Here is a 27,562-nt window from a genome sequence, read left to right on the forward strand (position 1 = left end):
CACACCTTGTGAAGTAGTCAGATACTCTTTTTTAAATCATTCTGAAGTCATCAGGAATAGTCACACCTTGTGAAGTAATCAGATACTCATTCTTAAATCACCCTGAAGCCATCAGGAATAGTCACCCCTTGTGAAGTAATTGGATACTCGTCTTTAAATCATCCTGAAGTCATCAGGTATAGTACCACCTTGTGAAGTCATCAGATACTCATTTTCAAGTCATCCACAAATCATCCAGCACAAGTTTCTAAACTTTGCTGATGACTTCCAGAGCTTGATGATGTCTGATGATGTGAAAATGACTTCTACAGTAGTTAGATGATCATCTGATGACTCTGGGATGGCTTCTAAAGTAATCCTGTTTGCCATTTTGTTGGCTTATTGTCTTTCTTCGTTATGCATGCATCGTCATCGTTAATGGCCATAGGTAAGTCTGTGAGATATTGGCGCTCTGCTCAGAAAGGGCATTCATCTTGGGGATCTCTTGTCAAAGCGCTGGCTGTTTCTGAGAACAGACAGGTCCTGGCAGTCTCTCTTTAAGACCGTGGCCTGTATAAGTGGCCTAAGTCGTGGGCAGTTGGGTGTGGGTTGCGATCTTCAAGGACACATGGGAAACGTGATGTCAGGGAGGAAGGGGCACTTGTAGATACCTCAGTGCCTCCACTCTTCATCAGATCCTGGGGTGCATCCAGGTGACAGCTGCTTGCTGCACAAAGCAGTCGGCTCACTTCATGTTTCACTTTAGCATGTTTGGTTAGGGATTACTAGTGTTTGAACAAGGGTTAGGCTTGTTTGAGTCCACAAAAATCAACGTGACACACCCCTGGTGATTCAGTGCACAGATGGGAAGCGCTGTGCACATGGTAGCAAGCTCGCTCGCGCCAGGAATATCCTACCCCTTTCTTGGCAGCAGCGAAGAGGAAAGCAGCAGTGGCGGAGTGAGGCTGTAGCCTGGGACCTGAGGGACGAGGTAAAACTCGCGCATTCTCTAAATTGTTATTTTATCTGCCTTTATATGTAACGGACGCTTTATCTGTTCGTCCACTTCGTGTCGTCTCTCTCGTTCTACTTTTTTGATCATGTTATTTTCTCATTCTGATGGGTATCGTTGCACCTCAACGTGAAGCTTGACTGTGATAGAACACAAGCTATCACACTCAAGCTTCCCGACTCTAATGTATATGGCAAGTGTCTTTATCAGCCACACAAAACACTTGATTATCCGTAACTACCCGCCGCTCTCATACACCATTGATCACTGCCTCTAACATACATACACTCCCTTTCTCCGTTTCTCACGCGTACGTTCACTTGTTGCCTGACAGACACCCACTGGACGCACTCCTCCCTCTGTCTTCACACATATGAAAAATAAACATACGTGGTTGTTTCACACACTCACACTTCCTACTCGTGTTTACTCTGCTGCCTTTTTCTCATGCTTGCTGCTTTTACAGCTATACTCAACACACATTCTTCCTGGCTCTCTCACGCATGCACACACTTACATGGGAAGTTACTTACCTGATGACCCGCTGCAAACATGTTTCCAGCGATTCATTCACCGGATTCACCAGAGTAGGTTTCAACTAATTCCACTCCATTACTATCCCCATACCAAGGACACCTTGAGCCCAATTTTTGTTCGACGATACAGAATTACAACTTGACCCAACCTGGACCCTTATTTAATCAAGTCCGCCCTTTATCTGTGCCTCGTTGGCCCATGCCTCTGCTCTCCCCAATTAATGATCCCCGTACACCATTCCTCTGATCTAGTTACATTTCCGTTGTTCCCACATACACCCCTATCTCAACACCAAAACATAGACTTGCTGGCCTCGTCACTATGCTCCCCTAGAGGGAATGGGTAAAGGATCAAATCCCTCTGTTCTCGTCTCTCGCATGTACCTTCGCTCTCCTCCACACGATGAACCTTGACTACAAATCTCAGATCTCCAACACCAGCCAACAGCTCTCAAACCTGTTGCACTGCTTTTGCCACACACCATGGGCCCTTGAAACTGCCAAATGGTCTATTCCACACAATGGACAAATGCATGATCTAATTGCTCCGCTATCCTTCTTTCACCAAGAACGCCTGACCACATTCTTCTACTTCCCCAGCTCACCCTAAACAAAGGCTTCTTACCTCGGTTTTTCAAAGTACCATGGACCCCTGATCGCATCTCTGCTCACCCGAACACTGCACATTTCTTGCCCCGTCTCTTTGCATCCTGCCACTCCTGGTACTTACTGCACCCTCATTCTGCACATCCCTTTCTGGAATGGAGTGCTGGGTGACTAATTGAATTTCAAAGATTAGGACTGCTTCTTTGTCCGTGCTGCAGTCGGTATTTATGCTGGATGATGACAATGTTTTCTGGAGATGAGAGTTAGTTTCAATTGATTTTTTAAATCTACTCCAAGCGTCATTTGTCTTACAGTTATCAATTTAGTCTGTATGGCTTCAATTAAGTTATTGATTGTTTAGTTTATCAATAGATTGCTCGGATATTTGGTCTATCACTGATTAGGTTAGATTTCTACTTATTTGTTTTGTAGCATCAATCATAAATCTCATTATGAATGTATGAGTAATCTCGTCAGCCAACATAAAATACATCATTTGTGCAGCAAAATTAGGCGATCAATTTAATAAATGCCAAGCATTGACACAACTGTTCCAGTTTTCATGGTTGTCACATATATTGTTACAAGTCTGAGATTGGTAGGCTTCTGGGTAGAAGGTAACCTAGAAACATGGAGGCTCAGATTTTCAAAAGTTAGGGATTTTTGTCTTGAGCAGCTTCCATTTTTTGCAAGTAGCGTTTTGTTGGTGCTGCAGTCGACTCCTGGTCAGCTTCTGCAGTTTTCATTGTCATGGTCTCTGTTGGGGATACCTGCTTTGTTTGTTTTTATAGTTCTGAGGATATGATTCAGATTTGGGAGACGGTGGAAACTAGGATGCTGCTACATGATTCTGGCTTGGCCTGCTAGACATGTGTCTCCCTCAGGGTAGAGGAGTCACAACTCTAGCATTGGAGTTGAGGAGGAATGTTGGTTTTACTGGGAGGGCAGGGAACAGCACAGTATCCTGCATAACACTCATCTGGGACTGGACAAAGCTGATCCTGTTGTGTGAAGGACACAGAGCAACTGAGCCGAACTAGCAACCAAAATCTGTCCTGGAAAAAGTGTTCAAACCAGCCCCACACTATAGGAGGCCATGATTAGAAACATATTACAGAAACATGACTGAGTCTGCATCCTATGAGGCAAATTTCAGAGCGGGACAATGCCCAATGCCCTGCCAAGTTGGGCAGGACATTGATCAACTCTAACCTGCCACTTTTTTGTTTGCGTTATTTTCTTCTTGTTATGGAAATCTCATTCAACATCTGCATACCCTCGAATTTTCAGAGTCAGAGAAAGGGTAATGATAATGGAAACCAGGCAAGTGGCAGGCTAAGCAGATGAAAATCTCTGGTTTGTGCTGCCTGCATCATGCAGTTTTTGGTGCTGAACTCCATCATTGTAGATTCCTGGCTTCAACAGCTCATCTTGTCTTTGGTTCTGTAGGAGGATGGCCTGGTTTGTAGTGGGTACCAAAGGTACCTACACCTTATACCAGGTCCAGTTATCCCTTATCAGTGAAATGTAGTCAGTGTCTAGAAGCCAGGCTGTCTAGAGGTAGCTGTATGCAGAGCAGCCAAGGCTGAACTAGGGGACATGCAAAGCTCTTTCAATACCTCTGTAGTCACACAGTACTCACACACATGAAAGACAATACTCAGTGTTACAAAAATAAAGGTACTTTATTTTAGTGACACAATGCCAAAAATACCTTAGAGACTATACTCCCTTAGGAGGTAAGTAATATATACAATAAGTACACAAGTAACCAAAAACACGTAAGTACACAGTGCAAATAGTAAAAATCACAATAGGTTACAATGGGCCTAGGGGGAATACAAACCATATACTAAAATAGTGGAATGCGAAGGTCGATTTCCCTCCTAGGCAAGTGTAGTGTGTAGAGGGGCGCTGGGATTGTAAGAAAACACCAAAGGTAAGTAATAGAATTCACCTCAGAGCCCAGGAAAGCAGGAGTAAATCACAATAAGTTTCCTGAAACACACAAGAAGTAATGATAGAAGATTATGCAAGTGCAGGGGTGCCCTCACACACAGGTACTTTGCACCCAGCCTTCAGGGCTGGAAGACCTGACATATAGGTGACTTATAAGTGACCTGGTGCAGTGAAAATGGCTGTGAAATAGTGTATGAACTATTTCACACAGGCTGCAAAGGCAGCTCTGTAGGAGCCTTTACATGGGCTCCCTGTGGGTGGCAAAAGTAATGCTGTAGCCAATAGGGATCCCCTGGAACCCCAATGCCCTGGGTACCGAGGTACCATACTGAGTTACCAGTATGTAAGTTCAAATTTGGAAACAGAGAGAGCACGAGCACTGGGGTCCTGGTTAGCAGGACTCCAGTGACAATTTAGAAAACTGTGAAATATACTGACAGGCAGGCAATAAACCATAAGCACTGAGGTCCTAACTAGCAGGATCCCAGTGACACAGTCAAAAACACACTGACCTCACACAGAAATTGTGGGTAACATGCCAAAAAGAGGATACTTTCCTACAGGTTCTAGTTGTGGTACCACATGCTACAGGAGAGAGGCTTTTTTGCTTGTTCCACTAGGGTAATGCTCTCTCAGGCTGGGAATTCATTGTGGAGATTCCTGAGCCATGCCCATTTATAGTTTGAACTGCATGAAGGGAGCGGATGCAGGTGCACAGACACCAGAGCCAAGTGATTGAAATTTCTAGCATTGTGTTGGTTGGCATAGCCATCTACGTATTAACAGACATCCCACTGAGCCTGCATGCTCCCAGGGTTAGCTGTTAAACTTGTCAGCTTTTGAAAGATTCATGTGTGGGTGTATTCCACTCAGTATACACCCACTGATTACCCACAACAAGACAAACATTCTTTTTCCCACACTTCCCCGGGGCAGCTGAGATAGAGTTGACTCAGTGTCCTTTGGCATCTTGGAAGAACACAGACTCTAACATCAATTACCGATTGTACTCACTTGAGTGTTGTAAAAAACTGGGTTACTGGCTGAAAGGGATGGAAGCCCCGCTCAGGCAACAACCACAATCCTTGTGAAGGTAAACCCAGTGACATAACAAAGGCCTCTGCAGCCCCGAGGTGCAGAGGTTCGAGCCTCAGGGGGCCCCTCAGCACACTACACTGTGTATGAGTGACAGGCCTCTGCCTGGGTCCAAGGGTAGGGGGCCCCCTCCAGTTTCGTTACACCACTGGGTAAACCACAAAAGTCACTAAATTAACCCGTGCTTTACTCTCTGATAGCTTGGCACAAAAACAGTCAAGCTTAATTTAGAGACCCTGTGCAAAATATTTATGCATCACACTTACATTAATAAAGTGAAAACACAACAAAATAAAAATATCAAACCAATTTAGAAAAGTAGAGAAAATGTAAGGAATAAAATGCTACCAAAATAAATTAAATCCAATCAGTAGAACACAAGTCATGATTTTTTAACGTTTTTAGTGCAAAATAGCTCATAAAAGATAAAAGGGCCCGATGTTCGATGCCTTTTTGCAGTCACAAAAGGCAAAAATTGCCGTTTGCGACTGCAAAATGACCAGGTACGATGTATCATCCCTATTTTGGAAATCACAGTGGTATGTATGATTGTTTTGTGACTGTGAATGCGGTTGCAAAACATTTGCAGTTAACACCAATTTCAAATTGGTTTTAATCCAATTCTCAGATGGGAAGTGGTCCTCATGAAACCCCTTTAACCTTTGTGAATGCATGCAAAAATATTCCCATGGACCACTGCCTACTTGGAAAAAGCGAAAAGAAAACTTTTTCATTTTTCTTTTCAAAATACAGTCCTTAAAGGAAGACGGGCCGCGTTATTGAAAAGCAGTCACAGACATGGGGGTCTGCTGAGCCCAGCAGGCCACCATCTCTGTGAGTGTGGCCATTCCCAAATGGGTCGCAAATTGCAATCTGCCTCAGAAATATTAATGAGGCAGGTCCCTTGAGACCCATTTGGGAATCACTTGTTTTGAGACACGCAATTTGCGATTCTCAATTTTATCACAAATTGCGAGTCTCAAAGCAAAAGGTTGTACATCGGGCCCAAAGTGGCAACTTCAGGTATCTGGTCGCACGCGACTAAAGAAAAATCAAAAGTTAAGGCCTACTGAGATGGAGCACGTGTTAGATGCACACGTTGGAGTGGATCCAATCTCGGCTTGCCTTCAGACTTAAAAGAAATTTTAAAGAAAAGTTTGTGAGAAGTTCAGGGGGCAAGACAGCAGGCGATGCCCAAGCAGAAAGCATTGTCTTGATGGAGTCGCGGGACGAAGTCCCAGTGAAGATATCTACCTTTAGACTTATGGCCTCATTGCAAGTCTAGTGGTCTTAAGACTGCCAGACTCACAGTGGCGGTGGGACGGCCGCACTCCTGGCAGTCCGACTGTCAGATTAGGACCCTGGCGGTCAGACTTGCCCCACCACCAGGAACATGGTTCCAGTGGGGTGGTGGTGGTCGAAGTCATGGTCAGGCACAGCAACGTCGAGTTCAGTGCTTCCATCTTGATCATGAGTCCTCTTTCCGCCAGTCTTTTCATGGCCGGGTCCCCGCCATAGAAAGGCTGGCGGAAAGCCAGTGCTGGTGGCTACAGGGGGGCCCCTGCACTAGCCATGACCATGTCGTGGGCAATGCAGGGGCCCCTCTGCCCAGCGTCCTCAGAATGCACACTGTCTGCTACGGCATATTTTCCGATTTCAGAGGTTTGCGCTAGTCAGCCCAGTGATAATCTTGTGATGGGGCTGTGGAGGAGCCCACCAGGCTTGTAATGAGGCCCTTGAAACATTTTTGGAAGTGAAAAATCTCCAGTTAAAATAAGCTGCAGACTGTAACCATTGAGGGCTCCATGGGGCCAAATACCTTCGCTGAAAGATCCCACTGAGCAGAATTTGTTACTGCAGAAAATAATGCAGTGGGATCTAACTCAAAGTCAAGCAATCTATTATTTGTATTTTACCAAGTACTGTGTGTTAATTTGTTTAGCTCATAGTAAAATGCATTTGTGCTTTCCTAATTGTTGATTTCCTTTTAAATATGTGTGTATTTCCTTCACAACTATTTAAATGTTGTTGTGTGTCATAAAAAATGACATACTACAACCTTGTCTTTTACACCTCCTGTACCCCAGCAATATTGCCACCTATGTCACTTTCACAAAATCCTCTCACTTTGCAGTAACAGAAATAAAAGTAAATACCAGTTTCTGAATTAGCAGCAGTTTGTCGGAAGACATAGCCTGGCATTTGACCTTTGTCTTGGAACATGCAGCAAATGTGACAAGATAAATGCAGATGTAAAGGCATCTTTAGTGCTCATTTACCTTCTGACCACCAGATTGGGTATTTGTGGGGGTGCTGCAGCACCACCAACACTCCTGATTCCATCGCCTATGTCTTCTGTCGGTTCTCAAGAAACCTTTTGGAAAAAACATTTCTAAGTTCCAGGTCCTTGGAGGAGCACCACCCACATCACCTCCAAGGGTCCAGGACCTGGGGGCATCACTTGGGGGGGCAGGACTCACTCCGGCAGAGGCCAGGTGCGGGGTGCAAGGCCCCTGGATCTTGTTAGGTCCCTTTAGCTCACACAGGAGGCCAGTCAACTAGCCCTTGGAGTCACTTCTGCTAGTCCTGGGTTTAAGTAGATGGTCCAGTTCTCCTTCAAGCAGCAAGGCAGGCGTTCAAGCACTAGAGCAGTCCTGAGTATTTAAGGCAGTCCTTTTGAAGTCTTTCACAGGTCCAAGTGTAAGTTGTGTAGGTCCAATATGTATACCTGCTGCCAGCCTTGGAAGTAGGGGAACATCCTGGGCTATCCCTACATCTGGTTCTGAAATATTCTTCCCTTCCGCTGCAAAGGCACCAAGAAGTCTGGGGTGACAAAACACTGGTGTTAGGTTCCCTTGTATGTGCTGAAGGCAAGCATTTTGAAGTATAAGTGGGGTAGGAAACTGCTCCGCCCCAACCATCCTCCTACCCCTTGCTTATTTTGTCTCACTGTCTGGCAAGAATACAGAAACCCCAACAGCGAAGCCATTCGTAGTCATATGACCCAGAACTCTGGCAGCAGGAACCAAACGGTTAGGGTAAGAAAAAAACAACTTTCCAAATGCGGCATTTGTAGAATTGTGACTTAAAATCTGACTTTGTCTTTAAAGTGGATTTTAAATTACAATTCGTTTAAGTCCAAATATGCTCTCAATCAAGCACTCCCACATAATGAATGTAATAAGGTAATCCAATGTTATCCAATGGGAGAGACAGGCCTGACAGTAATGAAATACAAATTTAGGAATTTTTCATTACCAGGGCATGCAAAACCTAAACCCACATGTCCTTCCTAAATACAATGCACTCTACTGAATGGGCCTTTAGGGCCAACCCTAGGAGTCATCTATATGTAGTAAAAAGGAATGTTTAGGTCTGGCAAAGGCTTTATTTTGTCAAGTTTAAAATTGGACTACAGCATGCTATGGTAGGCCTGAAACATGTTTTAAAATGCTACTTCAGTTGGTGGCAAAAAGAGTGCTGCAGACCCACTAGTAGCATTTATTTTACATACCTTGGGTACATGTAGATGTACACTTTCGTATGGACTTACAAGTAAATTAAATGTGCCAATCAGATGTACGCCAGTTTTACCATGTTTTAGGGAGAGAGCATAAGCACTGTAGCATTGGTTATCAGTGGTAAAGTGCCAGGAGTCCTAGTAGCAATAACAATTAATTCAGAAAACAGGAGGGCTAAAGGCGTAACATTTGGGGGTGAGGATAGAAGTGCCTGAAAGAGTTCCTGCTTTGTAAGGAGGACTTTAAAGTCTTAGCTGTACATCTGTACTAAAATAGAATAAAATAATAGATTGGTTGCTAGAACTGTCATTACTGGTACAAGACTCTGACTGGCATGTGAGCAATTGTCAGACATGACTGCAGAACTTGTATAGTGCTGTGCTTGTATATGCAAGTGTGCGGCTACAGTGGGGAGACGATTAGTGCATACTGCTCAAGACGATAAAACGGGCAGTGTTCATGGTTAACAGTGCATAGCATCTGCCTACTCTTGCCCACCCAGCTTCTGTTACCTTGACAGCACAAATGGTGGTTCTGCCTTCTCTTGTGATGTGGGGTTTCTGCTTGTAAGCTAGGAGAATAATTGATTGGATGCCTGGTAGTGCAAGGCCAAGCACCAAGAGCCTTTGCTAAGAAAATATTGTCTCCATGCACTCCTTATCATGTCTACGGGTACATGACAATATGTCTGTCTCTGAATCTGCTCCGTGCAGTACAGCAACTAAAAGCTGTCTTCAAATTCATGATAGGGCTATTCACTTAGTCATTATAATACATTGGAGCTAGCAATCACTAGATGAAAGCCTGTCTCCTACTTTCATATTATGGGTGACATGTGACGCACCTAGTCGCCTGTAATAAAGAAATGACATAGATGCTTAAAAGTAATAACTTATTAAGTTGAGTTCTGACTTCACAATGCCTTCTGCCAGCAGCCAGAAGAAAGGCAGAACATAATAACAGCTGAAATTTCAAAAACATAAACCAAACTGGCTTTTCCTTCATCTGCTCAGTTCTCCTAGATGAGCAGGATAAGCACAAAGGAGATTTAAGGCAACATGTTTATTTTTCTGCTTTTGGTAATTATAGGAAAGATAGAATCTCTCTGCATGTGTCTACACATTTTGAGCTATAGCATTTTTTTTTTAAACTAACTTTGATTAACCTGATTCTAATGTTATTCTGCAATTACTATCTAACTGCTTTTTGGTGTGCTTAGCATTAGAAATTCTATTTGTTTCTACACATTTACAAACGTCCTATCTCACATGAAAAGACCAAGGATTCAAGTAATTTTGGTGTGGCCGTATATTATAAGGAATAAAGTACTCTCTGCTGTACATTATAAGGCTACTGCAAGTCTCCTCAGAGTTTCATGACTTCCACTTAATGGTCATGCAACTCCTCGGTCACTTGCAATGTCCTTCTAATGTATCACAGTGGTTACTCTAGCCCATATTTAGCAACTACTGAGGTTAATATTGGGAAAAGTAAAAAGTAAAATACCAGTTATGAAAGAAAAAGGTTTCATTTGAAAAAAGTATCTGTCTTAAGTACACATGTCTTGTGTCCATACTTTGGTATGTGGCGTGTGGTATTTAAAGATTTATACTGTTTGCCTCTAGTTGATAATTTCAATTGCTGATAATGAGGGATGCATGTAATACTTGAAAACTCATTTATTGAAGACCAATCATTTATTGAGCCACTTCAGAAAAAAAGGAAAGTCCTTGAAAGCTGGTCCATTCAGCTGCCCTGGACTGTTGCTACAAAAGAGAATACATGAAACAGTCCCTTAAAGTGTGAGTCTTTTTTCACGATCCACTTGATAAATGTTTAGAACATACTGAGTTTTCTGTACAGGACAATCAGGGTTTCAGTGGTGTTATTAGACTCTTGAAAGACCACTATGTTTTCTATAGTTCCTAGTGAAGTTTAATTCACAGTCTAATATTTCCAAGATTGCAATTTTTTTAATTCTAATAATTCACAGCAATATAATTGTTACACATTTATCTGAAACTGCTTGCTAGACCTAACATTCTCTAATGGTAGTCCCACAAACTTTTTTTCCTTCACCCCTTCTGTTTTGCTGAATTCGTTTTTGTTGTCTTTAGGACTCTGTACAGTATACCACTACTAACCAGTGCTAAAGAGCTTGTGGGCATTCCTTTAAACGTGATAACATTGGCTTACACCCAATTGGCCCATTTAATTTACTTGTAAGTCCCTAGTAAAGTGGTACTACACATACCCAGGGCCTGTAAATTGAATGCTACTAGTGGGCCTGTAGCAATCATTGTGCCGCCCACTTATGTAGCCTCTTTAAACATGTCTTTGGCCTGCCATTGCAACACGTATGAAGTTTTAAACTGCCATTTTGTCTTGGCAAAAAACTCTATTGCCAGACCTAAACCTTCCTTTTTAATACATATAAGTCACCCCTTATGTAGGCCCTGGAGAGCCCATAGGGCAGGGTGTTTGGACAAAATATGTAGATCCAGAAATATCAAGTTTCAAATATTGTGATACAAAAATATTGTGATGCAGAAATATCATTGACAAGAATATTGATTTTTTTAGGTTAAGTAGTATCGTTTTCAAGAATATCTTTGTCGTTAATGTTGTTTCCTATAACACAGTTGCATATCTATTGTTTTTCAATTATCTTTATGTGCTTTAGTTCATGTATTAATTTTATATGTTAAATATTGTTTGTATAATTATTGACAACATTTTAAACAGTTTGTAATTTTCAGTGATTGATCATTTTTAATTTAATTGTTGATAGTAATTTATAGTGTCCTAGTGGGTTGTGAGGTTTGTAGGGCTAAATAAAGGGAAGTTAATTACAGGTAATTAATTAACATTTAATCATTAATAATAATTATTAATTCATTGTTAATTATTTATTTGCTTATTATGGAAATTGCGTAGTTATATTTTTAGTTACGTATTAGGTGTGGGCTGCTGGCTTTTTAGGAGCGTAGAGTGGGAAGTTAATTACATGATAATATTTATTGTTTTATTATTCATTGTTTGTTGATTATGTAAATTGTGTAATAATTATATTAAGTTATATAAGCTGGTACTAGGTATAAATAGAAGACTCACATCAAGAAGAATTATTCAGTAGTACTGCTGGTGTAAGGAAGTCTGGATGCCTCCTTGAACCCAGAACCTCCAGAGCTGGTCCAAGGGCTAGCTGACTGACCTTCTGTTCTAAGCTACAGGGACATAACAAGCTCCAGAGACCTGCCATGTATCTGCCCCACTGCCCCATACTCAACTGGACTTGCCTATGCCCATCTGTCCAGTTTCCCAGCTGCTCAGACTCTACTAGACTTGCCTATGCCCTGCTACTGGCCTCTACAGGAGTGAGACCTGATCTCTCTGAACTGATGTAGTGCAACGCAACTTGACACAATACGATGCAGGACCTCACATCACACCACCTCTCAGCTCCTGATTGGCAGAAATGGCACACCTTAATGCAGGACCTTGCGTCTCAGTCCAAGTAACCAGGTACACTGTCCAGTGGCCAAACTCAGTCTTGTACTCAACCCTCTTTTTATCCCAGTTGGTTTGAATTTGTGACTTTGTCCCAGTCTGGCGTGAACAGATAATCCCATTTGGCGTTTTGTGCTTTTCAGTGCTATACTTACTTAAACCTTTGAAACGGCATATCTTCGGTTTCACTGATTGGATTTGTTATTTTAGTGTATGATTATTTATTCAAATGTACTCTATTTTTTAAATTGACATGGGATTATTCCTGTTTTGTGTTTTCACTTTGTTATTGATTGTCTGCTTTATAAATATTTTCAACATTGCCTTTGAGTTAAGCTTGATTGTTTTTGTACCAAACTACCAGAGGGTTAAGCACAGGTTGATTTAGTAACCTTTGTGGTTCACTCTGACAAGGATTGCAGCTGTTGCTTGAGAAGGGCTCACACTAACCCTCAACCAACAACCCAGTTTTTCACATTGCTAACAAGCACTGGCAAAGCCAATAGGGCTGACTTGTTTCTGTGTATGCCTGTTACTGTGTGCTATTTCTTGATGCAATAACAGAACGTTCACAGAGAGGCATCAAAATGCTGGTCGAGTGGCACACTATGAAAAGCATAGAATTTTACTATACATGTTTTAAGCCATGCACTTATTTACTTAGGCCACGCCTCCTGGAAAGGCTTACTGGTTTTGCATTGTCCTATTGAAAGCTTTGATCATATGGAACTGATAACGCGTCCCTTTATGTCAGTTTTATACACACTAGGACTCGTTTTAGGCCAATGAATCTTTGGACCCAGTGGTGAGACACCGCAGGACAAGATAACTGATCAGTATGTCAAGCAATATATCAATGACGTCATCAATATTTATCACCACAATATATTTTACTTTGGAATAAGACAATAATCAAGTTGTTGACGCGACCATGACCTTTCAGCCATGAATAACCACACCTTTGTTAGAATTTCTATGAGTTTTATTCCCTATTGATTACAATCTACCAATAGAAGTGTCAATCTCAAAACCAAGAAGCAAAAGAGCATAGCCATAATATGGCAACTGTGATAAGATTTCATTAATGCAAAGATCACAAACATAAGGGCATAATATTGAGTAAACATAGATCAGAATACATAGAATATCATATAAGTCTCAGTTCAGCATAGCACAATGTCAGGCTCGTCTATTTGTGTCAGTCAGGGTGATCACCTAGCCTAACCACTAATTAGCATCAGCATGTTGGACTTCATGCAAAATAATTTCAAACATTAATTTAGAAAACATCTAACTATGGTCTCTATTAAAAAATACAGCAGTTGGTACCTAGAAAGGAAAAGCAAACAGACAAATTACAGTAGCATTGTCATAATTACCCTCCAAGGATTAAGTCAGCACACAGGATCAGTCTTCGACTTCAGGACATCAGTTAGATCGCCGTCAATATACTTCGACTAAAGGCAGGGGACACATCCCTCTTAAGGAGGAGAAGTGTAAGGGCAGTCTAAGGATGAGATGGTTATTTAAGCCTCAAATCACCAAACAGAGTGACAGAGTTTCTGGATGAAATCGATAGCATTCCCTACCTAATTCCTTACGTCCCTTTGTGACATGAGTTTTTATCCCCTTTTCGTAATCCCTTCCCCCGAATTTCCATTGGAAATTCACTATACCCCACTATCTTTGACCTATCAAATTATACATTAGGTAATCCCAATTGTCACCCCACGATAAGTTATAACACTTTGATTGGTCTTCATAATTGACGTCTTCGTAGGTGGCACATCCGGGTGTTTCATCACCGTCTTGGCACGTTTCTCGGGTCATGAGCCTCTTTGTTCACGGTTAAATGTCCTTGTACATTCTTTTGTATACTTTTGTTTCAAAATCTGTATAAAATGTATACTAAGGCAACTAGCATGCGGATGAGAACAGGATGAAATTGGCTACATGAAACAAAGGAAAAGAACAAATGCAGGGTCATGGCCTTTACGAATCAGCACACTGAAAAACAGAGAAAAATGCTTTAACATGAGAGCTAGGCAGCTAAATCCGCAGCTCACGCTAACTTAAGGCCTATGGGTTTAATGCAATATTGTAAACGCTAATATAAGCTTGATTAATTATAATGCAATCAATCATTTTTATAACTAACATTATTTTGTGCACACAATGGTATTTTCACGTTTAATTTGCATAATTCAAATACACGTTAAGCAACTACTATTTATTGTCGTTTTCTATGCAGCATTGTTAGGCATTTATATAGCATTTCATGTTTAGCATATGTAATATTTAAACTACGCTCTCTCAGTCCCTCCTCTGATGACGCTCGTCATCACACAAACCTTTCACCTTGCGCATAATACGCATTTCAACATCTTGCCCTTTATGTGAACTTTCCCAAATTTCGTTGAACATTTTCTCTCTTTCACTTTCTTCGTTTCTCCTGGTTCTTTTAGTCCAATTTCTCTTTATTTTGCCATTAATTTTGCATGCCCCCCATAATCCTAATAGACAAACCAGAACAATTAATAGACTCATCAAAATTTTTGCAAGTACCCCATTCCAAATATTGGTAAACCAGCTCCCAACCCTGGCAATTCCCTCCCAAACACCAAGTTCTTTCAAATCCTTCAAATCTGTACTATCTCTAGTAAGGTTAGTAAGCATACTTCTAATCTTTTTACTGTTATCTGGAATGAATGAACAACAATGACGCTTGTTGAGCATCTTGCAGACCCCCCACTCTTTGCTAAAAGAATGTCTAAAGCAAGTCGATTTTGAAGAGTCATAGCTCTTTCGGCAGCAAGTTCAGTATCCATTAGGAGTATAGCCCCTGTAAAATTAGTCAACATGTTATCCACAATAGCAGACAACTTCTGTATCTTCATAGAATTTAGGATAACCCCTACTGAAGGGATTATAGCTCTAAATATGTCACCAATGACAGCCGCCACTGATTCTCGTTTTTGTCTAGGATGTTGTAATTCAGACGTCTTAGGTATCTGTTTTAAGTCATCAATCTGGTAAATCTTTGGGAATACTATTCCCAAATAACATGTCCCATACCATCCCTTAGTTAGACGGTAATAAGCATTTAGCCCACAGATGTAATAGATCCCATAGATCGCTGGATCCTGTCCATTCAGCATAAAGGTCCATTTACTCTGAAACAAAAACACATGCCTGCACTCACTCGTTCCCACAAACTCGTTCGGATTTTGGCCTATATATACAAAGCCTACCTACGTGTAATGCACCTATAGCTAATTTTCCTTGTGTCTTGATTGCGGTGTAAGCATAATCATTTGCGTATGTGCGTTTCCCTAACCCTTTTTCTAATCTTTCTTTCAATGCTTTGCGTCTATCATCAGTGTGGTCTAAAAAGCTTTTCTCAACAGGTGATAATAAGCAAGTCAAGTTATTGCGATGTGCATAGGCTATCCCAAATGTAAGCGTTGGCTCAAAGAATCCTCTAACTATTTTTATATCATGTTCTTTAGCTAATCTATTTAAAAATTCAAGCACAGGCACAAAAGAAAGCACAACGTCTAAGTTTGAATAAAAGTATTGCACATGCTCTTGATTGTAAAACCTTGTTAGTAGCAAGCTGCAGCTAATTCCGTAAGTAAGAGGGAGACTATGGTATGTACTCCCTCCTGTACAGATGAAGGAATTTTAGTACACACATAACAATCTTTCGCATCCATAGTTTCCACATACTCATTTAGTAAGCGATAGAAGACATTAGTAGAAAGTTCCCCTTTTGCATTAGTTCCTTCATGCATGTGTCTTGCATCCTGCTCAAATCTTTCCCACGGTGTTAGTGTGGTAGTTTCAGGTTTTAAAGTAGCATTAATGGTTTCTTTCTCTATCCATGGCATTCCTACAATCACTCCCACAATTATCACTGCACACACAACATCTATTATAAGTCCTAGCCAACCACACACTTTACTTCCCTTGCTACTACTTCTATTGTAAGCCATTCTGTATAGAATCAGATAGCAGAATAATAGTCAACTAGAGTATGATTTAAACTCTTTTTTTTTTTTGTGTATTTACAGCGTTTTCACTCGCAGCAGGATCCCTTTTGTCAAATCAGGTTAGCAGTTTGTCGTAATCGGGTTTCTCAATAGTCAAATCCGGTTCTAGTGTCACTTTAGGTAACTTATAAAGTCTCTCTTTTCTTTCAATTTTCAGTTTCAGATTTTAACCAAGATTTCCTCAAATTCGTTCAGGTACCGTAGTATTGGCCTGGTACTTCTCGATCAAAACAGAATGCCAGGAATTCTTGTTGCCATTCAGATGTTGTAGCATATGCCCATTCAGGACCTGTATATCTCCTGTTTGCAATTCTTTATCTTTTCAACTTTCGTTCACCTTGTTGTTCTCCTTCACTTAAGTCTTCTACTCGAGATGTATCACTTTCCTCTATTACTGTGTCTCTTGGTACACCTCTTATTTTAGAAAGCGGTTAGTTTGGTCTGTCATCACCCTTATGCATCTGATGTGTCTTTTCAGGACTTTGGACAGCATCCTCCTCTTGTAGTATGGTGTTTTCGCTTGATGGACCTGCAATTGGCTCAGGAGATTTCGACTCACTCTGACTTCTATCTGCTATTTCTCCTTCCTCTTCTTCTTCTTCTTCTGGGTCTGAACCAGGTTCAAGTTCTAGCCCGTATCTGTCTATTTCTGGGAGAACTTCTTCTTGATCTTGTCCTCTTGTCGTTTCTACTGAGATAGGCTCTCTGTCACCTCTCTCAAACTCATTGACTGTTTGGGGGACAATGCTGTTCTCAGCGAGTTCTCCAGCAGTCTCAGTTCTTTCTTGACTGTTTTTTAGACCTGAGACTTCTCCTTCTGAAACAGGCGTGCCGGTAACTCTTAACTCTTCTTCATCTGGACACGTTACCCTTTTGGTGTGGCTGGCATGTATCCAGTTTGGAATTCCGGCACACTTTACAGCAGTGGTAGTTGTCAAGATCACTTGATAGGGCCCTTTCCAGCGTGGCTCCAGACACAACTTTCTCACATGCTTTTTGACAACCACTCAGTCACCAGCTTGCAGAGAGTGGCCTGGATCCCCAATCGGTGGCAAAGTGTTAGCTTCCACCTGGTGAGAGAAAGAGTGAATCACATCAGCCAAACTTTTGCAGTAATCCAACACCATATCATCTGTAATATTCACTAGAGCATTTGCAGGTACTGCTGGTAACCTCATAGCTCTACCCATGAGGATTTCATGGGGGGACAATCCCGTTTTCTTATCTGGGGTGTTTCTCATTGACATCAGCACTAGAGGTAATGCATCTGGCCACTTCATATTGGTAGCTGCACACATTTTTGCCATTCTCGATTTCAGGGTACCGTTCATCTGTTCTACTAGTCCTGATGCTTCAGGGCGATAGCTACAATGCAGCTTCTGTTCGATGTTAAGTGCAGCACACAGAAGTTTGATCACCTCATTGTCGAAGTGTCTGCCCCTATCTGACTCTATAGAGACCGGAAACCCGAATCTTGGTATTAGTTCCCTGAGTAGTAATTTTGCAACTGTGAGACTGTCATTTCTTGGTGTAGGGTATGCTTCAGTCCAGTGACTGAAAACACACACAATCACCAACACATATTTCAATCCTCCGCAAACAGGCATCTCAATGAAATCCATTTGCATCTTCCTAAATGGACCTCCAGCTCTCCCAATGTGGCTCAAAGTTACCACTGTCCCTTATCCCGCATTCATCTGTTGACAGATGATGCACCTGTGACAAATTACCTCAGCCGCATGTCTGAATTTTGGATTGAACCAATCAATTTTAAATTACCTGATCATTGTGTCCCTCCCAAGGTGAGCCTGTCCATGGTACAATCGAGCAAATTGTGATAAAAGGCTATTTGGTAGAACTAATTTTCCTTCCTCTGAAACCCATATATCATCAGCTCTCTGGGTACATTGCAGTTTTTGCCAAGAACGTTTTTCTTCTTTACTTGCACAACTCTGTAATGTTTTTAACTCATCTAAGGTATCAACTACTCTTAATGCAAGATTCAAACATGTGTCATTTTCAGTCAGTGGTAATAGTTCCCATTGCTCCTTAAACGATATACAGTTCAATGCACAAAACCTTGCGACTTGATCTGCATAACCGTTTCCCATGGACACAAAGTCTTGTGATCTGGAATGAGCACTGCATTTCATCACGGCAATTTCAAGAGGTAACTGAATTGCATGTAACAAATCTTTTATGTGTTCACCATTTTTCACAGGTGAACCAGATGAGGTCATGAAACCTCTCTGGGACCAAAGATGGCCAAAATCATGCACGATTCCAAATCCGTATCTGCTGTCGGTATAGATAGTAACTTTCAAATTTACAGCTGCGTGGCATGCCTTAGTAAAGGGAATTAGTTCTGCCACTTGTGCGGAAAACACTCTTTCGAGCCAGGAAGCTTCAACAATGCCGGTTATAGTACATACCGCGTAACCAGCTCTCAGCGTTCCTGCAGAATCTCTTAAACAGGACCCATCAACAAACATGATGCAGTCATTTTCTTTCAATTTAGTATCCTGAATATCTGGATGAGGTTTGGTACACAGTTCAGTTACTTCAAGACAATCATGTTCGAATTCTTCTTCATTTTTAATCTCAGTGTTTTCAACAGGAAGTAAAGTTGCCGGGTTCAATACACTGCACCGTTTCAAAGAAACGTTGGGTGACCCCAATATGATCGTCTCATACCTAGTGAGTCGTGCATTTGTCACATGTTGAGTTTTAGTTCGAGTCAACAGAATTTCAACTGAATGTGGAACCATTACTGTTAGGGGATATCCCATAACTATGCCTTCACATTGTGTGAGGCTATAACCAACTGTTGCAACTGCACGCAGACAACCCGGTAAGGCTGCTGCGACATGGTCCAAGGTAGCTGAAAAATATGCTACAGGGCGATTCGCATCTCCATGGACCTGTGTTGAGACAGACAAAGAACAAGCATCACGTTCATGACAAAACAACAGAAAAGGTTTCTCATAGTCTGGCATTCTTAACGCTGGTGTCCTGCACATACATTCTCTTAGCTCCATAAAAGGACTCAAGTTCTTCCTTAGACAAAGTTATAGTATATGGCTCATCCTTGATCTCTTTGCCTGTTAGCTTTATCAATGGTTTTAAAATGATCGAGAAGTTGGGTATCCACTGGCGACAGTAGCCCACCGTTCCCAAAAACATCCTGACATCTCTTTTTGTTGTTGGAGGGTTCATTTGCAAAACAGCTGATATTCTTTCCTTTGATATTCTCCTGGAACCCTTTTCAATCAAATGTCCTAAGTATTTCACCTCCTTTTGACAGTATTGTAGCTTTCTGGGTGACACCTTTATGCCCATTCTTTCCCAGATGATTCAGTAATGCAATGGTATCGTATTTACAACTGTCTCTGGTTTTAGATGCAATGAGCAAATCATCAATGTACTGCACAAGAGTTGAATTAAAAGGCAGCAGCAGTGGCTCCAAATCCTTCTTCAATATCTGATTGAAGATAGACAGTGACTCAGAGAACCCTTGAGGAATTCTGCACTAACTGTACACCTTATCCAGGAATTTGAAACTGAACAAAAATTGGCTGTCCTCATGAAGAGGTATCGAAAAGAAGGCTTGTGTTAGGTCTACTACAGTAAACCATTCAGCATCACAGGGGACCTGAAACATTATTACTGCTGAGTTGGGTACCACAGGGCAACATTTTATCACAATTTCATTTATTTTTCTCAAATCCTGCACAATTCGAACCTTTCCACAGGGCTTCTTCAAACCCATTATTGGAGAGTTACATGGACTGCTCATAACCTCCTTCAAAACCCCTTGTCTGAGAAAATCTGCAATTATTTGTGATACTTCGATGAGAACGTCTTGAGTCATGTGGTATTGTGGCACTTGAGGGAACACTGCATCCGGTTTTATCTGGACTTTAACTGGTTCTACCCCTTTTATTAGTCCTACTTCTTTCCCAGTCAGGTCCCACACCTTCTCCGTTACCGTTCCCTGAAGTTCAACAGGCAAATCAATCAAGGTATGCATCGGGAATAAAGTAATCAGAGGGTAGTCTTCATTTGTTCTTGTCTCTTCCTCTAAAAACTGACTTTCATCTCCCTCATCATCACTATTTGTCTGTACTTCAATTCCGTCATTGGAACAGGTAATTGAACATTTTGTTTTACACAGTAAGTCTCTTCCCAGGAGGGATACTGGGCTCGAGTCACAGACTGCAAACCTATGTAGCCCCTGGAAGTTGCCAATCTCAACCTGCACTGGATCTGTAATCGGGTTAGTCAGAAACTGATTTGCTACACCAACCACTCTTATGGTATGCCCTGAGAGAGGCAATCTTGGAACCTCTGCCCTTCTAACTGTGGAACGTGTGGCTCCTGTGTCGACCAGGAATGAAACCTTGTAACCCATCACCTTTCCTTCTACATATGGGCCTCTTTGATCCACCTCTCAGGATGCTGCAAGCCTGCACTCCTCACTTTCTGAGCTTTCATCTGACCAATCCTCATTCATGCCATTTTCACCTCGTAATGGGAACTGTTGTACATTGTTATTTTGACTTGTTACCTGGCCTGTGACCTGCTGAGGAAGCATCACCTGTTGCTGTCCCATCGGAGCCATTGGTAATTGCATTTGCTGTCTAGGCACCATAGGAATCTTATGCTGTACTGGTTGCATTTGTTTTGACTGAAAACGCTGAATTTGCATCTGCTGCATGGGCTGTACCCCTTGCATTTGTATCAGATTGTTCTGAAAATTAGGGTTTTTTTGTCTCATTTTCGGACCTCGTGAATTTTGTAATGTACCGACACTTGTACCCTGCTGAACAGCACCATCCTGCACCATATTCGGGCACTCCCGTTTCCAGTGCCCCACGCCCCCGCACGTGTGACATGGTGACATCTTTTTCACCCCTTGAACATCATTTTGAATTACAACAGTATTCATGTTTGAACCACGGTTCACAAACCCTCGACCTCGACCCCTCGGTTGGATCTGAAACACTCCGTTCATTTGCGGTTGCTGCTGTATCATCTGTTGAACTCCATTTCCCTGTATTCCTGCCTGTGCAGCCCTTATCTGCATCACCATCACCTTTTCTTTCAACTTTTTCTGTTTCAACTCAATCTCGTCACTACAGTACTTTGCATACTGCAACACCTCGTCAATTGGCTTTGCTTGCCAACAAATCAAATGGTTCTTAATCATCGGACTGACTTCTGGTCTCAGCCCTTCGACGAACCTAAATACAAGATGATTCATATCCTTTGGTTCAATTGTCTCAGTACCACTATAGTGTTTGAATGCCTTTAACAATCTTTCGTAATATGCATGTATTGACTCTTTAACCTCTTGAGAGGTCCGGTCGATTTTCTGCCAATCAGTCACTTTCGGCGACACCTTTTGTTTCAAAAACTCAATCACCTTATGATAATACTTCATCACCTCTTCAGAGGGTGCCCCGGTCACCTTGTCTCTTGCCGGCTCCTTCGTCGGCCAATCTACCCCTCTCTTGCACTCGAGCCACAAATCAGGCGGAACAATGATCTCAAATAAGGTATTCAAGTCTTCCCAAAGGCACTTCGCAAGTTTCACAAATCTATCTGTTTGCTGGTATCACTCGATCGGTTTCTCTCTCAATCTGGGGTAATCATTAGTAAAGGATAGAATATCTCCTCTGGTCCATGGCACATGAACTAGGACACCACCAGCTGTTTCTCTCATAGGTGATATTTTTACCGATTCCAAATCAGGTGAAGCCTTAGCTTGATTAGACCCTGGACTGTCTCCTTTTCCCTTGTCTCTTTTCTTTGCCCATCTGCCTTCCCATTTTTCCAGTGCCCCCCAAATTTGTGCGCTTTGCAACAATTCTCTCAAATTTGCCTTCATTCCCGCAGACCTCATGTGTTCAAAATCTTTTGAATCAAAGTCTAATCTGTTACTTCTTTTCAAATGTTTAGTGTTTCCAATATCAATATTGTATTTATCTGCCAGATTTGCTAATCTCTGATGCACCTTGCCCACTTCTTTTGTAATCTTAGGGCATAGGTATCTCAGTTCTGCCTCCGTGTATGACTCCAATCTATTTACTCCTATTGTACCTTCCACTAGCTCAGCAGCTTCTGCCCCTAGTCTTACAAAGTTCAGGTATTTGTCTTGTTATTCTTTTTCTGGCTCGACTGTAACTACTGCAGTCTTCTGTGAAGTATAAGTCTTTTCTAACCATTCGTTTAACTGTTGGACTGTAAAACCCTGCAACAAAATGTTCCCTGCATGCATCATTGGGGTATGTGAGGTATTCGTACTCATTGTTTGCAGAGTTAAAACTCCCAACCCTGCTTGACGCATGGCTTCGACGGGTGCTCCCACCGGACTAAGGTCCATCAAGGGCCTCAGCTGTTCAACTGTTTGTTCTCCTGAAGCCATAATCTGTGGAGTTCCCATAGACCCTCCTCTTATCACATCTTGAGTCATCACTCCCTGATCACACATGCCTGTTTTGCCCTGTGCATACAATGGTACCGGTGGACCAACAGAAATTGGTAACGATATGGCGGCAGGTGTTTGACCCGGACCCAGACTCCGTGGAGCAGAAACTCCATAGGTCTGTTCTAAGGTACCCGGAATTGGTACTAATGGCGGACCAGCTACAGGGTTGTACCCTGGTATCAGCTGTGGCTGTGGTTGGGTTAGCAATTTCGGAGCTGATTCAATCTGTATTAGCTTTGGCTTTGTGTATATCAGGTCTGGGGGCACTATCAGATTTGTAGTCGTCTCAAGTACTGGAACATCTGGGTAGATTCTCTGTATCTGCGGTGGAGACTGCAACTGTATCGGTATGTCTGGTGCAGTGGGTACACTGACACCATTCTGTATCGAAGCAGTATCACTAGTCTGCTCCGTATCAGTAACTCCCTTTTCCTGCGTCTGGTTCCCAGGATCCATGCTAGTACTCGGAGCACTTTCGCTCACTGCATAAGGTGGCGGACGATCATGTAATAATCTGTCCATAAATTCCTCATCGTCTGAATCGTCTTCCTCCTCCCAAGATCTTTTATTCTCTTTAGATTTGTTTGAGTCTTTATCTGTTTTACAAGAAGCTTTCTTTCCTTGCGTCTCTTCTCCCTGCGCTATTGCTGGAAACAATTTGAATCCGTCTACAATTCCCCATCTCCACATTTTGTTCTCGTTATCCCACCTAGCCTCTGCATAAGATTTTTCTGCCCTTCGCAATCTTCTCTGAAACTTTTCTTGTCTATGTTTAAGTGCCATCAAGTCCCAGATTGCTAACGCCTCATACTGAGCTGGTCTCGGAGGTGGTTTCTGTGTACTTAACATCCACCTCAAATTCTCTAGTACCTTTGGATTGAATGTCCCATGTTCTGGGAATGCTAGACATCCTTCTTTCTCTGTTAATTTGCGCCACTGTTTCAGCCATAAACAAGGTGCAACACCTTTCTCTTCCATGACTATATAAGCTGGAGTCTCCTCAGGTGGTGTAGGCTACCCATCAGTTGCAACAATATACACATCTCCTTTTAGAGCACTTTTGAATGCTTTAACAAAATTCATTTTTGCGATTCTCTGTTAGTTTTGTATTTAATCAGAAGTGACTTAGTTCCCAGGATTCTCTTCACCCGCCTTTCTCAACCTATTGCTTCTCACGGACGGCAGCCTATCTGTGCGCAACCCCTCTCGACAACTGACCTATCTCAGCGCAGCACTACTGACGTCACACTCACATACACACTGCAGCTGACAAAGTCTTGCGGCTTGTCCGATCCTCACTGAACCCATACAAACCCACACAAACTAATGCAAATTATTGCGAGCTCCTTAAATGACAACACAAATCTGGAGGTTTACTACAGGAAGGGTAACACATTCGCTTCAGAATTTTACAGAGATTTCACTTGAACCCTCGGCCGCTACTTTCTCCTTATCAGTTCCCGCATACGCAAGCAGAATTCGACCCGCAAATCCTACTCTCGACTTGTCAATGACTCCTTCTAGTGCACTTTAGAATTTGTCAAATCTCCATCGAAGGTTTCATACACACATTACAACTCAAACTTGACTTGTCAACCACCCCCGATTGACCTATTAAACCTCACATATTACAACATAAACCATACTTGTCTTCATACTCCGGAGTCTTAGACCTCAACAGGTCCGTACATAACAACCAACCACGTGGATAATTTTGAGCATTTAAGCGCCACACTTACATGAAGTACACCGACTTCCCTACTCTCATACGGTGGAGGACGCCAACTCCTAATAAACAACACTTAATTTGGCCTAAATACACACGAATCTTCACAATCACCTGCAAAAAGGCATAAGCTAAGCAAGCGCAAACCACATACATTATGGCACCGAGAACATTCCCAACTCACTTAGGCAGGCTCCGAGATCCCGGGAAAGTCATGGTGAACTTAGAAACCCATCATAGCTCCAATTTGCATTATCAAAGAAAAACAATTTAAACAATAATTCTCTGTCCTGGGGCCCCCAAGGGCCAAACCGTGGCTCTGCTACCAGAACTGATAACGCGTCCCTTTATGTCAGTTTTATACACATTAGGACTCGTTTTAGGCCAATGAATCTTTGGACTCAGTAGTGAGACACCGCAGGACAAGATAACTGATCAGTATGTCAAGCAATATATCAATGACGTCATCAATATTTATCACCACAATATATTTTACTTTGGAATAATACATTAATCAAGTTGTTGACGTGACCATGATCTTTCAGCCATGAATAACCACACCTTTGTTAGAATTTTTATGAGTTTTATTCCCTATTGATTACAATCTACTAATAGAAGTGTCAATCTCAAAACCAAGAAGCAAAAGAGCATAGTCATAATATGGCAACTGTGATAAGATTTCATTAATGCAAAGATCACAAACATAAGGGCATTACATTGAGTAAACATAGATCAGAATACATAGAATATCATATAAGTCTCAGTTCAGCATAGCACAATGTCAGTCTCGTCTATTTGTGTCAGTCAGGGTGATCACCTAGCCTAACCACTAATTAGCATCAGCATGTTGGACTTCATGCAAAATAATTTCAAACATTAATTTAGAAAACATCTAACTATGGTCTCTATTCAAAAATACAGCAGTTGGTACCTAGAAAGGAAAAGCAAACAGACAAATTACAGTAGCATTGTCATAATTACCATCCAAGGATTAAGTCAGCACACAGGATCAGTCTTCGTCTTCAGGACATCAGTTAGATCGCCGTCAATATACTTCGACTAAGGGCAGGGGACACATCCCTCTTAAGGAGGAGAAGTGTAAGGGCAGTCTAAGGATAAGATGGTTTATATAAGCCTCAAATCACCAAACAGAGTGACAGAGTTCCTGGATAAAACCGATAGCATTCCCTACCTAATTCCTTCCATCCCTTTGTGACATGAGCTTTTATCCCCTTTTCGTAATCCCTTCCCCCGAATTTCCATTATATATTCACTATACCCCACTATCTTTGACCTATCAAATTATACATTAGGTAATCCCAAATGTCACCCCACGATAAGTTATAACACCTTGATTGGTCTTCATAATTGACGTCTTCATAGATGGCACATCCGGGGGTTTTATCACCGTCTTGGCACATTTCTCAGGTCATGAGCTTCTTTGTCCCCGGTTAAATGTCCTTGTACATTCTTTTGTATACTTTCGTTTCAAAATCTGTATAAAACTTATACTAAGGCAACTAGCATGCGGATGAGAACAGGATGAAATTGGCTACATGAAACGAAGGAAAAGAACACATGCAGGGTCATGGCCCTTTACGAATCAGCACACTGAAGAACAGAGAAAAATGCTTTGATATGAGAGTTAGGCAGCTAAATCCACAGCTCACGCTAATTTAAGGCCTATGGGTTTAATGCAATATTGTAAACGCCACTATAAGCTTGATTAATTTTAATGCAAGCAATCATTTTTATAACTAACATTAGTTTGTGTACACAATGGTATTTTCACGTTTCATTTGCATAATTCAAATACACGTTAAGCAACTACTATCTATTGTCGTTTTCTATGCAGCATTGTTAGGCATTTATATAGCATTTCACGTTTAGCATATGTAATATTTAGACTACGCTCTCTCAGTGCCTTATATCATGTAGGCTTTACCACTCAGATAAGAACCATGCATTCTACTATTAGATATGTTACAATGCGGGACTTTACCACACACTTGTTTATGTGTGTATACAAATACATATGCATGTATAATAATGCCCTTATTACGAGTCTGGTGTTACTGGGGCTGCCAGACTCGCATTGGCGGTGAGACCGCTGCCAAAGCAGCGGTCCAGCCTCCATGTTATGACTGAGGCACAGCCGCCACGGTCCAACCATCAGCAATGCCAGGTTGCCGTCGAATGATAACGTGGCGGTGCTGGCGATCGTAATCCCTGGGGATTATGATGCCCTTCTCCACCAGCTTTTGCATGACGGTTCCACCGCCATACAAAGGCTGGCGGAGACAGGGTGCCGGGGGCCCTATTGGGGACCCTGTACAGCCCATGCACTTGGCAGGGGCAGTGCATGGGACCCGATGGACAGCCCGTCCTGTTTTTCACTGCCTGAATTACAGGCAGTGAAAAGCGTGATGGGTGCTGTCGCACCTGAGCCACCGCAACATTGCCGGCAGCTCAGCTACGAGCCGGCATCAATGTTGTGGCCTGTTTCCTGCTGGGGCCAGCGGGTGGAAAACCGGAGGGGTGGTTTTCCATCCTAAAGAGTTTGGCAACCCCTCTCGACAACTGACCTATCTCAGCGCAGCACTACTGACGTCACACTCACATACACACTGCAGCTGACAAAGTCTTGCGGCTTGTCCGATCCTCACTGAACCCATACAAACCCACACAAACTAATGCAAATTATTGCGAGCTCCTTAAATGACAACACAAATCTGGAGGTTTACTACAGGAAGGGTAACACATTCGCTTCAGAATTTTACAGAGATTTCACTTGAACCCTCGGCCGCTACTTTCTCCTTATCAGTTCCCGCATACGCAAGCAGAATTCGACCCGCAAATCCTACTCTCGACTTGTCAATGACTCCTTCTAGTGCACTTTAGAATTTGTCAAATCTCCATCGAAGGTTTCATACACACATTACAACTCAAACTTGACTTGTCAACCACCCCCGATTGACCTATTAAACCTCACATATTACAACATAAACCATACTTGTCTTCATACTCCGGAGTCTTAGACCTCAACAGGTCCGTACATAACAACCAACCACGTGGA

At 42.1% G+C, this 27,562-nt stretch overlaps 1 protein-coding gene across 2 annotated transcripts in view; it reads left to right on the forward strand.

Annotated features, from left to right (window-relative positions):
* The first annotated feature begins 884 nt into the window (after positions 1 to 884).
* Positions 885 to 27,562, forward strand: part of LOC138266612 (galactose-3-O-sulfotransferase 2-like) — a 523,679-nt gene continuing 497,001 nt past the window's right edge. The window contains exon 1 of one of the 2 annotated variants that reach the window (XM_069215440.1): positions 885 to 970. The gene's annotated coding sequence lies outside the window, so the exon portion shown is untranslated. The remainder of the gene's footprint in view (positions 971 to 27,562) is intronic. The other variant, XM_069215441.1, reaches the window with a different exon arrangement.

This window comes from Pleurodeles waltl, chromosome 11 (assembly GCF_031143425.1).
Source record: "Pleurodeles waltl isolate 20211129_DDA chromosome 11, aPleWal1.hap1.20221129, whole genome shotgun sequence".
Classification (NCBI taxonomy): Eukaryota; Metazoa; Chordata; class Amphibia; order Caudata; family Salamandridae; genus Pleurodeles; species Pleurodeles waltl.